The sequence below is a fragment of the Cydia strobilella genome, chromosome 8 (genome assembly GCF_947568885.1).
Source record: "Cydia strobilella chromosome 8, ilCydStro3.1, whole genome shotgun sequence".
Classification (NCBI taxonomy): Eukaryota; Metazoa; Arthropoda; class Insecta; order Lepidoptera; family Tortricidae; genus Cydia; species Cydia strobilella.
In genome coordinates, this window is record NC_086048.1 from 17,026,764 (window position 1) to 17,042,249 (window position 15,486).

The 15,486-nt window shown below is 36.2% G+C and overlaps 1 protein-coding gene across 1 annotated transcript in view; it reads right to left on the reverse strand.

The window, feature by feature from the left end:
* LOC134743738 (bromodomain-containing protein DDB_G0280777-like) overlaps positions 1-15,486 on the reverse strand; it is a 36,909-nt gene that overhangs the window by 2,237 nt on the left and 19,186 nt on the right. The window lies entirely within an intron of this gene.

Consider the following 15,486-nt stretch of genomic DNA (forward strand, 5'->3'; position numbering starts at 1 on the left):
AGTTATTGTAATAATTTTGTAAATGGGTCAGGTCATCAGTGGACAATGATTAATTTAATAAGTTTCAAGGTTTTATAGGACAGTTCCGAACATCATTAATAATGTGAGATTTCTCTAGCTCTGGGTAGCGATGGTGCGGGTCATTTATCAACTTCGGGTGGTTGTTTAATTGTGAGGTATTGTTTGCACACGTACGACGCACATGGGCAGTTGCTGTATTCTTATCGCTTATCAAACTCTGTCGAATGTTCGACTCCAGCGGACCAGAGGGTCTACCAAGAAATAAGAAAATCGAAATTTCATTATCTATCGCTCGAATACGCAAGAGTGATAGAAAGGCAGATAACGAAATTTCTATTTACGCGGTAGGCCGTAGGCCGTAGACCTCTCCTGATACAAGTGAAGAATCGTTCAGCATAACTTACTTACCTTTTTTTTGCCAAACAATGTTACCAAATATTTTTTTAACTTTCACGTTATAACTTGTTAAAATTTAATACAAAATATACTACCTACTTATATCATCCCTAATTGGTATACAGGACCAATAATATTTGCAGTTCTTTTATAATTCCAAATTTATTTCCATAATATTTATTTCCTGGAGACAAATTAAACTAACAAAAAGCTTTTACATAGCTTTCACATATTACTTAAATTGTCAAGTTCCTTCCTTAAGTTGTTCTTGCCGGTTAGTTATATTATTACTAGGACTTAAGCCACTAAAAATTACGACAGTCTATTGTTATATTTGTTATATGAAATTGGATGTCAACACTGTGCCGCGGTCAAACTATAGGAATACAGTCACGACCTTTCCACTCGTCACTGTCATAACACGTACTGTGGGTGTATGCTAACGCATCCGTAACGCATCTACAGTATCTACACCTTATTACCTTACTCTGGCTTCCGGATACGGTAAGGAAGATTATAATCTCTCCGTATATTTATAGAAGCCTGATGGATAAAATAATGCACAACCAGTCAATTTTAGCGATCATGGTTTAGTTTAGATTTAGATGTCAATATTTGCCTAATACAAGTGCTGCGCGGTTAATCGGAACCCGGTATAAAAGTGATTATCTAAAAACGACTCTTGGTCAGAGTAGAATACAGGCACAAAATCATGAGATTTTGTCCTAATATATTTACCTACTTACTAGTTTGGCATGATGACCCAAAATGAGTCAGCCTCCAATACCCTCTGTACAAGAAAACAATTTGCAATAAGAAAATGAAAATAATTATTTTTTATACGGGTTATTACGTCCAAAAGCTTTAGAATCTTTTCTACTGACTTTTATTATCGTAATTGCAAATGCGACGAGACATTTTCTTCATTTAAATAATGAACAAGTGAACGATGAGCCGCAACAAAAAAAGTTAAACAATTAATTGGTCATTCATTGATCGCACTTTTATTCAAAGCCAAATGAGTCAGCACATTTAATGTTGTCGAATGCGTCTACTGTTAATGGAATAGTGATCTGTGCGATAGAATGTCAGGCATTGCCAATACTTTCCCGTCAGCGAAAGGTTCAGGAAAGTTATTTGCGGTGCTTTATGAGCGGTGTATTGTCTGTGCTTGAGCTGCTATTATTCCGATAGCTAACCGGAATAGGTAAGTGTCTCATGTAGACCAGTTAAGTGTGGCATCGAGCGAGAGACAACAGTTATAGGTATATGGAGATACGACCATAATAAAGACTAACTGTGCCCATTCGATGCGTTCCACATCATCAGCTTGCTTGATGATGCAGTTTTCGACGTGATTGCATCAATGGCGGGGGTTAACATTTTCGACGCCGTGTCAAACGCAAAAGCTGTCACTAGGACGCCACGTCACCGAAGTGTCAAAATTGAAATTGAACTTTATGCACATGCACGTAGGTCTATGTTGCTCTGTGGTCTTTGACGGATTAATCGGTCTTTGGCATTGGACCTGTGGTGCCGATATATCCGTCATTGGCGTCCAAAAGGTTAAAAAGTAACAATTACATCACGGCGATACCCGCTGACGTTAAGCGGACGTCAAAACTCTCAAAATCATGGCCTGAGACTTCGCAAATTCGTACCATCTACAATGACGACACACATATATGGATATTGATAGTCTTTAACATTTCCCTATCTTCGTTATACAAACTCGATCAATAACGGAAGTTTATATTATACTGGAAGGCCGATACAGATGCAGCTAAGCAGTAAGAATGACTAGACTGACACGGTGGCGCGGGCTTTTACAAAGCGTTAAGGATCGCGGGGTTATCGCAGACCATCATGTTTCGGAGTAGTTATGAGAAACTCTTTAAGGTTAATTAATCTTTCAACTACTTAACTAAATGAAATGGTCTTGAGAGCGAGATGTATTAGTGATACTTAATAATACAAAAATATGTAAAATGGACTTATGACATGACGGGTTGCTCAAGTAATTTAGGTAGTTTTTTTCTCCTGTCGAAAATCTCCGTAATGGATCGAAATTGTGTCGTAATGTCGTTCGATATTTGACCTCAATTAAGTTAGTGATCCATTATCGAGATATTTGAAATAATTAGTCGATGCTTATATTTATCTATGTAAATACCAAAGCTATATCATCGAACTTTACACACGCACGCCGCGGACACACGGACATCACGGATATTGGAGTATGCGTGGTCCAACAGTGTGGCACTATTACAAAAGAATCACTATCAATAATTAAAGTACATCTATGCCTGCCTTTTCCTTGAAATTACTATTAAAATTAAGTATCGCAATAGTTATCCATACACATAATTATAGAAGAGTGTCCATTGCAAAAGCGATGGTCACAGGCGACGCTTTCACCGCGCGATACGCTGGTAAATGTCAATACCGATATAATGTGTGGACGCACCCACGGCGTGCCGTATTATTTAACATATATAAGTGACACAATCGCTCCGCCCAGCGAATTGGAGTAGACTTTTCTAAATGGTTGGTTCTATTGATAGTCGATAGTGATAGATATACAACTACAACGATTGCATACCGGTTGTGACTGCAGCCGCGTCAAAGCATTGGGAAACAGGCGATGGAACTGCCAATCTCTGTTCGTGCCGCACTGCTGTCCCGATTCAAGTATTCAACTTCATCCCTAATTTTAAAAAGGAGATTAATAGTGACATCGCCCGTTTCCTGCAATGCTGTACATCAATTCTTCCACAACCGGAATGAAACCTTTAGGGTTACAAGGAATAGTAGGGTTTCCCACTTGCTCCTCACGCTCGTAACAAGGCGCATAAGTATAATAACGCCCTTCTGGCTTCGCAGCCTGCAAATAATTTGACCCGACATGCATATTGGAAGGGGTTACAAGGAATCGTAGGGTTTCCCACTTGCCCCCCATAACCAGACCATGGCGCATTGAGTATAACCCGCCTGACTTCGCAGCCTGCTAATTCTTTGATTCGGCGCGCACATTGCAAGTCTCGCAGAAAGTCTCATTCTAATTAGTGACTGAAATTGACAGAACATAATTAAGCTATGACAACGCTAGCTAAGCAGAGCTAGATAAGTAGCAGTAGCAAGCACTAGCTATAGAAGGGTGGCTTCATATGCACATAGCCAATACTCCTTATAGCTCTACACATAGACTGACTGATGAGTTGCGGTTATACGTGCAGTAGCAATTATGAATAATAAATGCCCTTAAATTATGAAAAAAACCATCATGATCCTCATCAAACGACAACCTGGTGTACTTCCGTTTGAGCCAAATACTTTTCAGCAAATTTTCAACTTCCCAACAAAGTTATCGCAGTAGTTCCATTTCCCAAACGAATCTTCAGCAAATTTACACTTCTCATTTAATTTATTTGGTAAAATTATAATTTGGCATCATTTTACTTTGTCAAATTTTATTAAGACAAAAACTTATTTAGCAAACATTTTTTATTGGCTAATATTATATTCCAAAAAGATGTTTGATCAAATTCTCACTCCGCAAATTTGGCAAATATTAATAAATGATATATATGATTATATTATGTATAAATGATAATTTGGGTAAAATAGTTTGGGGTGTGATACATTGGGAAAAGTTTTTCGCCCATTCATTAGTACCTAAACCCACAACTTAGATTTAGATGCATAGTTTTTGAAGTTTATTTGGTTGACAAACGTTGATTTAATGTACTTAATTATAAACCACCGTAATAATAGAATGACCCGGTGACATCGTTACATACGGCCTTCGACGCAATTAAAATGTTTACATAATCGCGAGGGCGGAGGGCATTGCCGGGGGCGTGTGCTACATGAGATGACGGCCTAATACAACTTATGCCCTTAAGGGGCCCACTTGACTATCAGTCCGCCGGACGATATTTGTCTTTCAGTTGTTCGGAACTGTCAAAATTTTGTTCTAACTGACAGGCCGATATCGTCCGGCGGACTGATAGTCAGTGGGCCCCTTTAGGAGTAGACCGAACATATGTGGATGCAGTTGACATTGTTGCAGCTGAGAATAAAATGTAATATTAGATTTGATATTAGAAGTAATAAAAACTAGTAGCTCTGTGAGCTGTAGCACTTGCTCCGCCATAAAAAAAAACCCCACTCAAAATTTCACGAGATCTGTTGAGAAATATGACCTGTAGGAGGCGAGGAGGTACCATTTTTGCCCAAGCTGAAACGCTTGGCGCTCGATTGGTCAATAATGTTGCAAATGATTTCAACGAACATCAGTGTGCATTACGCGCTCTGCCAAATTTAGAATCTATTTAACCAATAATCAATACGTTTTTGGTCTGAATCCAACGCTTCATTAGCACATTCGAGAAATGACCCCCGGAGCGAACATCCTTTACGCAAGCTAAACAAGTTCAGATGAAAATGTAAACATTACGACAGTCCACGCCCGCTTTCCAGCAAACGCTATGGTAACCTCATTATGACATAAGGAAATACATTTTGTACATAACGATTACGAAGATGGCTAACTGAGATCCTAGATAGCCAAAAAGATATTCCCAGGTAACAAATTTGTTAAAGGTCTTTTGAACTACAATGTGACAAAATACCTAATACGCTTTCGCAACATTGCATTGTAAACGGTTTAAATTTAGTCCAATTAGCACTGCTTAGCCAAAATAGAAGAATTATTTGATTGCGTAAGAGTTAAATTAAGTACCTGCAGTGGCTGCAGTGCATTGTTGCCGACACGGCCCGACTATTAGATGACATTAACCTTTATGGAATTTGGTTTACCTATTTATTAAAGTACCGTTATAATCGCACCCACGGTCTAAAGGGAAACGTGCTCCGCCACGGGAAAAGTGCTCCGGGGCTATATTGTTGTCTTTTTCATTCAAGTTGTGGTCGTTATAAATTATTACCTTATTACTAATACAAACATTGATGTGACGAACAATAATCGTTGAAAAAACGAAACGCGGCTTTAATAATATTTGTCTCTTACAAATACCTAAAATACTTAGAAGGCTCGTAAAATGACTAGAATCCTGACTTACAGTACCTATATATGACTTGATTTCACTTAACCATACCTACATTTCAATAGTACCCGTCACAAAAAAATAATTTTAATAACTTAATTAATGACACTTCTTTGCATCATCTTGCATATATTAGTTGCATAACGAAATTGTGGACGCACAACGCACAATAAAATTACACGGCCTATGACCGTTTTTGGACAACGTAATTCGTCAAGATAATACTATCTACAATAAAAATATGATTAATAAATTTCTGTATGACTTTGATTCGTTAATTTGCAAGCAGTTAAGTAATAATGACATTAATAAAATAACCCCTATGTAAAGAATAAATTCAAATACATACTTAGTAATAGGCAATCAGTGTTTAATGCACACACTGTGGTATTTTCTCCGCGTATCTACTCGTCTTTAAAGTCAAAGTGCAAACATCAACGTAATAGAAATGGCTCCGCAGCTATTTCTTATTTTAAGTAGTATGCCTACTAAGTAAGGGATACCAGTTTGAAATCGTGAGGCTGACCCACGAGTCCCACGACCGCTATCATGCAACCGATGCAACACACATCTTTAACTTTGGTTGCGTTCTTTTGTTTTTGACATGGCTGTTCGAGCCAACATCAATTAGGTACTTTAGGAATTTATTTCCCGTATCTGTTTCTGTACTTGTCTGTTTGTCCCAATTTGCGATAGAGCTGTAAATTTTCATGAATAGAAATGTCAGTAAGTCGGATGGCAATGCAATATTATATTCACGGTCCTAATTACCTCGCTGGTCTGAAACTGCAATACAACTATAACGAACTTTCATACAACTTAATAAACTTTATTGTATTTAGGTATTTAGATAAAAACAATACAAATCAATTAGGCTAAATAGAGACGTTTATTTGGTGTAGGATTAAATAATGTAAAGTAGGTATAACGATAATTCAATCTGTTCAACCATTTGATGCAATGAAAATGAAATCATAAATTAAGTATAGGAAGATGAGGAATGTACAAAAAAGTCGGTTATAAAATAACGTTTTTGACGGCTAGCTACTTGTTAAAAGTTGTTCATATATAATCACCTGTCACTACTTCAATAATAACTTCAACAAATAGGTATTCAAATATAATCGAAGCTTTTCAACACAAAACCAAATTGCGTAAGTTGTCATCAAAGAAAGCAAATTGCTTTCAATGGTTAACAAACACTTCATAAGATCAAAGGGATTTTGCGTGCGGTGCGCACGATTCGATTTATCTGAACAATCGAGCTATATTGACAAAGATATCCGATCGTGGTTTGTATGAATAGTTAATTTGTTGAGCCTTTGACTGCCAATAACAGACACTAATCAGTAATCATAGTCACTTATACTGCGACCATGTAATTTAAAGACTTCACACGCGGTAATAAGTATGTAACCAGTGTGTTAACTAGTTTAATGCTGATTAGTCTTGAGTCTTGACTTGTTATCGGTAATAATTAAATATTATGCAGAGCACAGCAGCATAATATTTAATTACTATTTATTGAGAATTGTTAGCGGTTTTTAGCGGTTAACATTCTCAATCAGCTCTCTACTGTATTATTCAGCTTACAATGAATTGCAATGGAAACGGGTCATTTTTGATTAAATTTCAACGGCGTTTGAATTATACTACGATGCAATTTGATTGATTAATTTGATTATTTATTGGTTACAACGGTTAATTTTAGGTCAGTAATAAAAAGACAACATTCATTCAACAGTATTTTTGACATCTTCATTACCCATAATGTATTCTATTTTCATGTAGTCATAGCTCTGTTGCTATTGTAGTTATTTATCCACATTCAATATGTCGCGTATACACAATATGTCTGCACGCAACCTGGGAATCTTGAATACGATTCTGTTATTTCTTTTTGTATTTAATTTTAGATTCGCACAAAGAATGCGATGAATAGGTACATCGACAGAATTGGTGACGGTTACATATACATATATAACCTTCCTTACGAACATCATAGAAAGAAAGATAGAGGGAAAGAGAGGAAGAGGAAGACTGAGAAAATAATATTTCAACCACATAAAAGAAAAGGTTCAGGTCGTGTCATACCAGAAGGTTAAGGAGTTGGCAGAGGACCGGACGAGTTGGAGATTGCTCCACCGACAAGATCACAGCTCTTAAATAAGAGAAGAAGATATATACATAAACCAAATCGATGAGATGACGGAACATTACGCGAGGCGCCTTGTATTGTGCAACGTAACACGTTCAAACCTCGAGTGCCTACAATTATCAGAGCAACGACCGCCCCGAGCCTCTGACACGCTCCACTCCTATACCATTATCTATCACTAAAATGAGAATAATTCTTTATTACGGTACCTAACAAGGCACGTTCCTGTCTTTGCGCAAGCACGCATGCACATATTGTAACGAAATACTTATCAATTTCATAGTAACTAGAGAGGACATTAATTTAGTTTTATGACATGTTGCCACATCGGCCTTGATCCTATTACCTGGATTTATATTATCTATCTTTAACTAATCTAGACGCTCAGAGTTTGCATTTCATACTCATATATTCAACATTTTATGCTAATAGCTGGGGAGACGGCGATGCTAAATGTGTAGTTACTCGAGCGTCGTAGAGACCTATTACAATTATTTAGTTAAAATCATATTATTAAAATAATGGCAATAGTTAATAAATTTTTTTTTATTTTTTTTTTAATAGTGGTGGATGGTGATAAAATCGTCAGATTATTGAAATGGGCACTATTTCATTTAACAAGTAATTAATCCAACAAATCTTAATCTCACGCGCTCGAGTATTTCAAGGTGACGATTCTTTTTACTATTCTGACGGACTGTCCTGGAGTCCCGGCTCGGTTTCAAGTATGCGTCGTCCTAAACAGGATGCAAGGTTTCCCCCCTATCTTAATCTGGCTCGCTCAAGTAACACCAAAAATCCCCTCTTGGGCTCCCCACCATAATGGCTGGCATTTCCATGTGTAAGAGTAGGTACCTATATAGTTAGTCTGCTTATTAGTTATCACACGTCACTCCTGAATTAAGGCCTGAGAGCCTACCTCGAAACACGAAAATCGAAATTTCGTTACCTGTCTCTTTATCGCGTGAATACGCAAACATCGATCTCGATTCTAGCGAGACAGATAATATTAATTCTGTGTTGTACTAGACGCAAACCAAGTCATCGCTCGGTTTGTATGGTATGCAAGGGCCTGACACTCTTTGATAGAGAAAGATAGTCTTATTGCGATTCCTATAAGAGGAAAGAGAACATAGTGCCATGCTTTGTCCTTATCACCGACCGGGTTTTTTTTCATGGTCGGGTTATGGCAGCATAGGTAGGATGCGATGGCGAAATACCGAAATTTATAAGAGTGAAAGAGAAAAAGGTCTATGCTGCCATACATTAACCTGTTAATACATGAATATGTCTTTCTCTTACCCCTGGTCGCTCGGTTTCATTTCTATAACTACTATACTATGTCTATGATGGTATGCAATTTATATGGGTAATAAAATATCAAGCATAACTATTTATCGCATACCATAAAAATCCATACTAACGGAATGAAGTAGGCACCTACTTAATGTCTTCTTGTGCGTGGCAAAGGCGACATAAGTAACAAAATACGTAATCCCGTGGTTCGTTTCGTTTTATGCGTAAACCACCGCAAAGTTGGAAAACGCAAGAGGAAGCATTTTCTACACATGCTTAGGAGACTTTATGACTTTTATGAGTCATAAAGTGGGCACAGCTCTGTAAACATTTGGTTGAAAATGTTGCTTTCTATGCACTCCATGCCCGCGTAACAACATAGACTTGCAATGCGGTCAATTTAAATTACTATTATTTACGGTGGTATTTCATAATTTGAGGTGTAGATATTTTTAAACACGTGCCTACACTATATCTGTAGAGTGAGACCAAGATAAGTCTGCAACGATCTTGATAGCACACGCAGTGCAAGTGTTATTTTAAACGTAAAACTTCTATGAAATAATAACGTATAAATAACACTTGCACTGCGTGTGCTAACAAAATTGTTGCAGACTTAGAGCGTTTTCACATTGTCCCATTGAAAACGCTCTCATTTTGGTCTAACTCTAATTAACTAATATAATTTTTTTAAGTCTTTTATCATGGTGTTCTCTTCTTATAGACACCTATAAGAAGGAAGTACGCTAAAGCTAAAGAATAACCTGTGGATGTAAAAAATACTTATCTTTAAAGGAAATAATGAAAAACACGGATATCAGTTGGTACTTATGCATATTAAGGGAAAGACTTTCAACACTTGTATTCTACCATGCATAACTTATGGATGTGAGACCTGTGCCCTGTTTATCAAAAGCTTGTAGCTTGTAATACAAGCGGAACTCACTTTTTGACAGCTTTTTTTAGAAAGGGACTTCCACTTGTATTACAAGCTACAAGCTTTTGATAAACAGGGCACAGGTCACTTACTGTCAAGGATATAGTAAAATCGGCAAAATGTCAAAGGGCAATGGAGAGAAGTATCCTAGGAGTTAAGCTAGAGGACAAAATCTCAAACTATAAGAAGAAAAACCAAGGTTTTGGATGTGTTAAGCCGGATAGACCATCTAAAGGGGTGGACAGGACACATGCTGAAATGCAAACTAAACAAATGGAGCAAACATGTTACCCTATGGTACCCAAGAGACGGAAGTAAAAAACAAAGACGTCCATCAAACACAAGATAGGTCTTACTCGTAGTGGAGAAGGTTGGAGGAGGCCTATGCCAAAAGGCACACCGAACTGCGGGACATTCTGTAGTTTACAAAAAAATAATGATAAATGGCTATATTATTATGTCTTACGCAAATGTGTTAAAAAAATTGAATTTCAACTACATAGCTTCGATTTCGTATTTATACAAATTATAGACATGAACTAAGATTTCTTTTCAATTGTTCGTTACGATATATAATATCGGTACGATGTATAATATCTACGACTATATTACATTCAATATTTAAAATCTCAAATAGACGTAGGAACTTAATGTTTGTATCATCACAATTTATGGTGACGGACATTTCTAGGTGCTGAGTTTTGTTATATCTACATAACTTTCTGCAACTTTCAGCTCATTGCTCGCGGTAGTCACGGTATGGTATGTCTTCACAACTATTGTAAATATCAACTTAAATGTTTAGGAATAATGCAGACACCTACAGGCTGTTTCCAATGAGGTAGTTCTAACTCCACGTTTCCAAACTATCAAACTACCATTTTACCAAATCATACAAGTAGGAAATGATTGAAAATAAAACTCCGTGACGTAATCTCCTTTATAAGCATTATTTTGACGAAGCCCCACACGTAATGCAATTCAAGTGAAGCACCATGCGTAATAATATGCCTGAAGCACCTACGCAGGCCGTTTGCGGTTCCCCACAGAATTTCCCGTACGGTGCAAATGTCTTGCACCGTCCCTAATATATTAAATCTAGGCCAGACGAAACTTTCGTAAGACAGTAGATTTAATAATATACACATATTCGACAAATTCGATGTGTAACTTTGACACGGAGAAATGATAATGCGCAATAATGTTGAAACGCATATATTTAACATTTATATTACCGTGTAAACATAAGAATATTAGGATGACCTCAGCGACGTACGGTGGGGCGCAAAGTGCAGGTGACTGTTGCACAATTTTGGAATATCTTATTGGATTGTAGCAATTCTTTATCTTTTGGATGTTTACAGTTTGCATGTAATACAAATGAAATTCATTGACTAATACAACATAATATTGTCTTCGGTTACCGCGATAGTTACTCATGAAATAAAACTATGAAAACGGATTATATCGCGTATATTGAATTTATAATACATCCCGACGTTTCGAACCCTTTACAGCGTTCGTGGTCACCCGTTGACAACATAACAACATAACAACATAACAAGATACATAAAATAGTTGAGGAGAGTCTTTTAAAACAGCTTTTTTTCTCTATGAACATCATACAAAAATAAGTCCTTTGGAACGATACTCCTCAGTTGACGTGATATATGTGATGAATCTTAAACATTCCAAAGCTTAAGACACTTACACTATCCAAAAGATTCTGTAGGTACCTCTCGTCTTAATAAACTGGATTGGGATAGAGGATATTTTTAATTTTATCCCAATAACCCAGTAATCATCCCGTGTGGGAATGAAAAAAGAAAAAATATAGGAATTACAGAAAGGAGTTTGGGAAGGGAGGATAAGACAGTCTAGAAACTAACATAGATGAAGTCGCGGGAAGAGGCTAGTCATTTAAAAGCTTTATTAAAACCGCGACATTCCGTGACACGCAATGACCATTTCCAACATTTTTGTTATGTCCGACGTGCAATCATTGCTCGATACAATTCCTACGGCTACGCTACGCTTCTGACAGTGATAGACGACCGCTGATCTCAAAGATCTAGTTTTTATTGCCATGGCATGCACTAATAATATGCTTGCGTGTGGATAACTACCTACCTATACATGTAGGTAATCAATAAAATTATTTCGTATTCATTTGATTTCAAAGCCAGTACGGCATACTTTGAAATCGAACCATTTAAATTGATTTCAACTTGGACTTGATTGTTTAGTTGTTGTGACGGTAAATAAAATTCATCTTAGCACGTTTACTACGCAGTTATCACAATTATAGTTCAAGCATGTAGTTATCAGAATTATAGTTCAATATTCGAACATGGCAGGCAAGGCGATATAAGGGTTGGACAGCGAGTGAGTGCAGTGCAGCCTGCGGCTCGTCGTCGACCGTTGGTCGGAAATTTTCCATAACCTTTCATACCTTTCATATGTTACACCCCATTAAATTTGAAGTGTAAAAGTGTGTAAAACAATTATAGTAATAGCATGTAACACTTGTACTCATTTGGAGGTAATATAATAATACATTTTCGTAGTTTCTCTATTATTTATACAGCAATCTTCGTGGAGCAAATGCCCATAGGCGTGTGTTTAGCCGGGGCACGCGCCGTGCCAACTTTGTGGCTACAGGGGCGCAATTCCGCTTTGTTTTTTGACACCTCGGGATATCAAACATATGCTTACGTTTCAACGCAATTTAGGCGCATGTTAAAGTGCAAAAACTCGTTTGTCATACGTTCACTTAGATTTTTTAAAATGTGTTTTATAAACAAAGCTTGGTATACTTGGACTTATGCCAACGCTCCTTTTCAAAAAACTGACCATATGGTCAGCTATCATAGGGATGTTGACATGAATCGCGAATATATAACATGGAATATTAGAATGCTGAAAATCACATTTTGTAAGTGTAAATATGCGTAACAAATTAATTAAATTAAATTAAAAATATTTTAAATAATTTCCAGTATCACGTGACTGCAAACGCTAAACGCGTTACGTCACGGTGTGAGGAAGTCCCACAGACAAGTTGTCAAACCTGACCGTAATCCATACGTTACCACCAGAGTTTGGATACTTTGGATGTTCAAAAACTGTATGTATTTTTTATTACGCCATTAGACATTTATTACGTAGAAAAAATATTATTACACGCTATAAAGTATATATTTGTTTGTTATTAAACAAATACAATATTATATAATACGATATTTCACTAAAATTCTTTTTAATTATTTGGCTGAATAATTGATATAATATAATTGCCACGTTGGCTGTCGGAAACGGAAAAATTTTAAATTTAAAAGTTAAACCGGCGCCCTCTATTTGCACTCAAAATTTAGTTGAATAAAAATAATTAATCTTAGATTGTAACCGTGTTTTTGTATGAAATCCGTTATGGTGATAATTTTTTGCAATGTATGTAAAAATTAATCATCATCGTTGAACCTAAAATATAGTGCCGAATTAACAATATCATTCAATTTCAAGGCAAAATTCGTAACTGGAAGTGTAACAAATATTTGTTTTACTTATAATTTTTTTTAATTGTGATTTTTTTCGTAAATGTATTAAAAAACGTCGTTTGTGATACGTGTGAAAGTGTGTGTTTATTCACCTGCGGCTCATAAAAGATCTCGGGACTCGTAAGGTACTAAGACTATTTTAATCAAAAGGTGAATACGAATAACTAATACCTACTCTAGTGTCTTGATTGTTGTTTTATTACACATAGGCACTGCATAGCACTTGTAAAACTTGTTATTCATTATTATAGCTTATATATAATAATATATTTTAGAAAGAGAGAGAAATAAAATACTTCAGCTTTTTATCTACGCTATGACTGAAAATTTGATAGCAGTTTGTTTATTTATGACATCGTGACGTCATCAAGATCACGTGACAGCTTGGGTAGTTTAGGTGCAAAATTTAAACACTAAACTAATTAAACACTCTTTTTATTTAAAATTAATAAATAAAAAATTTAAACATATTTTTTTGTAATAATTACGTGTCTATCTATAAAATGAAAACAGTTCTTAAAATTGGCAACATCCCTATTAGAGCAATTCGAATTTTTCCATAGAGCCACGTAAATCCAACGTTAACATTCTCATGACTTCTCATGTAATTACAATTATTGTACCTACCTATTATCAAAGTAGATAAATCACTTTGCGTGTTAACTTTATGAAATCCAAGTAAAGGTTCACCAAAACCTCTACATTATGTTTAATTACAAAAAAATTGTTATCGAGTTTTCAACGTAATGTCCGTAACCAATGGACGACGTCATTGTTCAAAAATCAAAGGTAACAAACTGACAAATGAAAGCTTTTAAACTCAGTATTGATAATTTATTCTTTCAATAAATATCAGTAGAAAGATTAGGTTAACTTCGTAGTGAAAAAGCTAATGGACGGCAACGTATTTGAAACAGTATTTTTAAGACCTTTAATAGGAAAATATTTTATTTAAATTTGGATAGTTTTCGATAGTAAGATAGCGGTCCTAAAATTATTTTACATTGTCTTGCCTTGTCAGGTTATAATAATGGTCTGCAAGGCTGTTATAGCCACATCACGGCCATCACGGCTCCATAACCAAATTTGCTACCTAATAATGCTTGATATTGCATTAAAATCTAAATTGAGTACAAAAAAGGTCAAATAAACTTCCAGGATTTAATTAAAGACACCGGGCAAGTAAAAACAAATATAAGCTTGCAAAAGTTGCAATAAACTACGAAATCAGAACTGGAATCGCCCTGTAGCTCCTTTCGGTTCACAGTTCGTGAGGGCAGTTGCCGCTCTCCCTTTGAGTTTATTTGCCCACGATGCACTGTTCCGATATGCTTACTGGTAAAATGCATTCACTAACTACATGTACGTGCAACTGATGCACTGCTGGTGATTTTCATAGTACCCATATGAAGCTAATGCTTTGCATAATTGTGAGATACAGTGATATTCCGTGATTTACTCAATTCCACCGAGTACAAAATTTTAACTTTTAGTTTTTTTGTCAGTATTTCATTGTTCCCAGTCCAAGGACTCCCTTCAATTTCTCAGGGATCCCATCAGCTTGCATTTTATCAAGCTTTTAAAGTTTGTGATTAGATTCAGTTCGAAGTTCGAAGGTATCAGATAACTTCAAGTTTGTATTTTAAGTTGGTAAAAATATTAGATTTTTTAAATGTTCGGATTGTTTAATGTTGCGTCGCAAAGTTTGCAAACGCCAATGTTGCGTCGTGATAAAAATACACTATTCAGACAAATTCGATCCACAAAGTCGTTCATTAGTTTTGATGGCTAGTCATTTGACATGTCGAGGCCAATCGTTGCATATTAATATAAATTGTTGATACTTCGGTGCAGTGTTCTCGTGTGAAGTGTGAACTATGAATTATTGATGGCTACTTTCCTTCGGTTGAATAACACAGACTCGGTCATCTTTTTCGTACGTGCATTTGAACCATCAAAATTATATTGACATTGTATTGATACGCAGGCTCTAGAACGAAGCCACGTGTGTGGGAGTAAGCCGAACTCCAACTGATATTGAATGGGTATCAT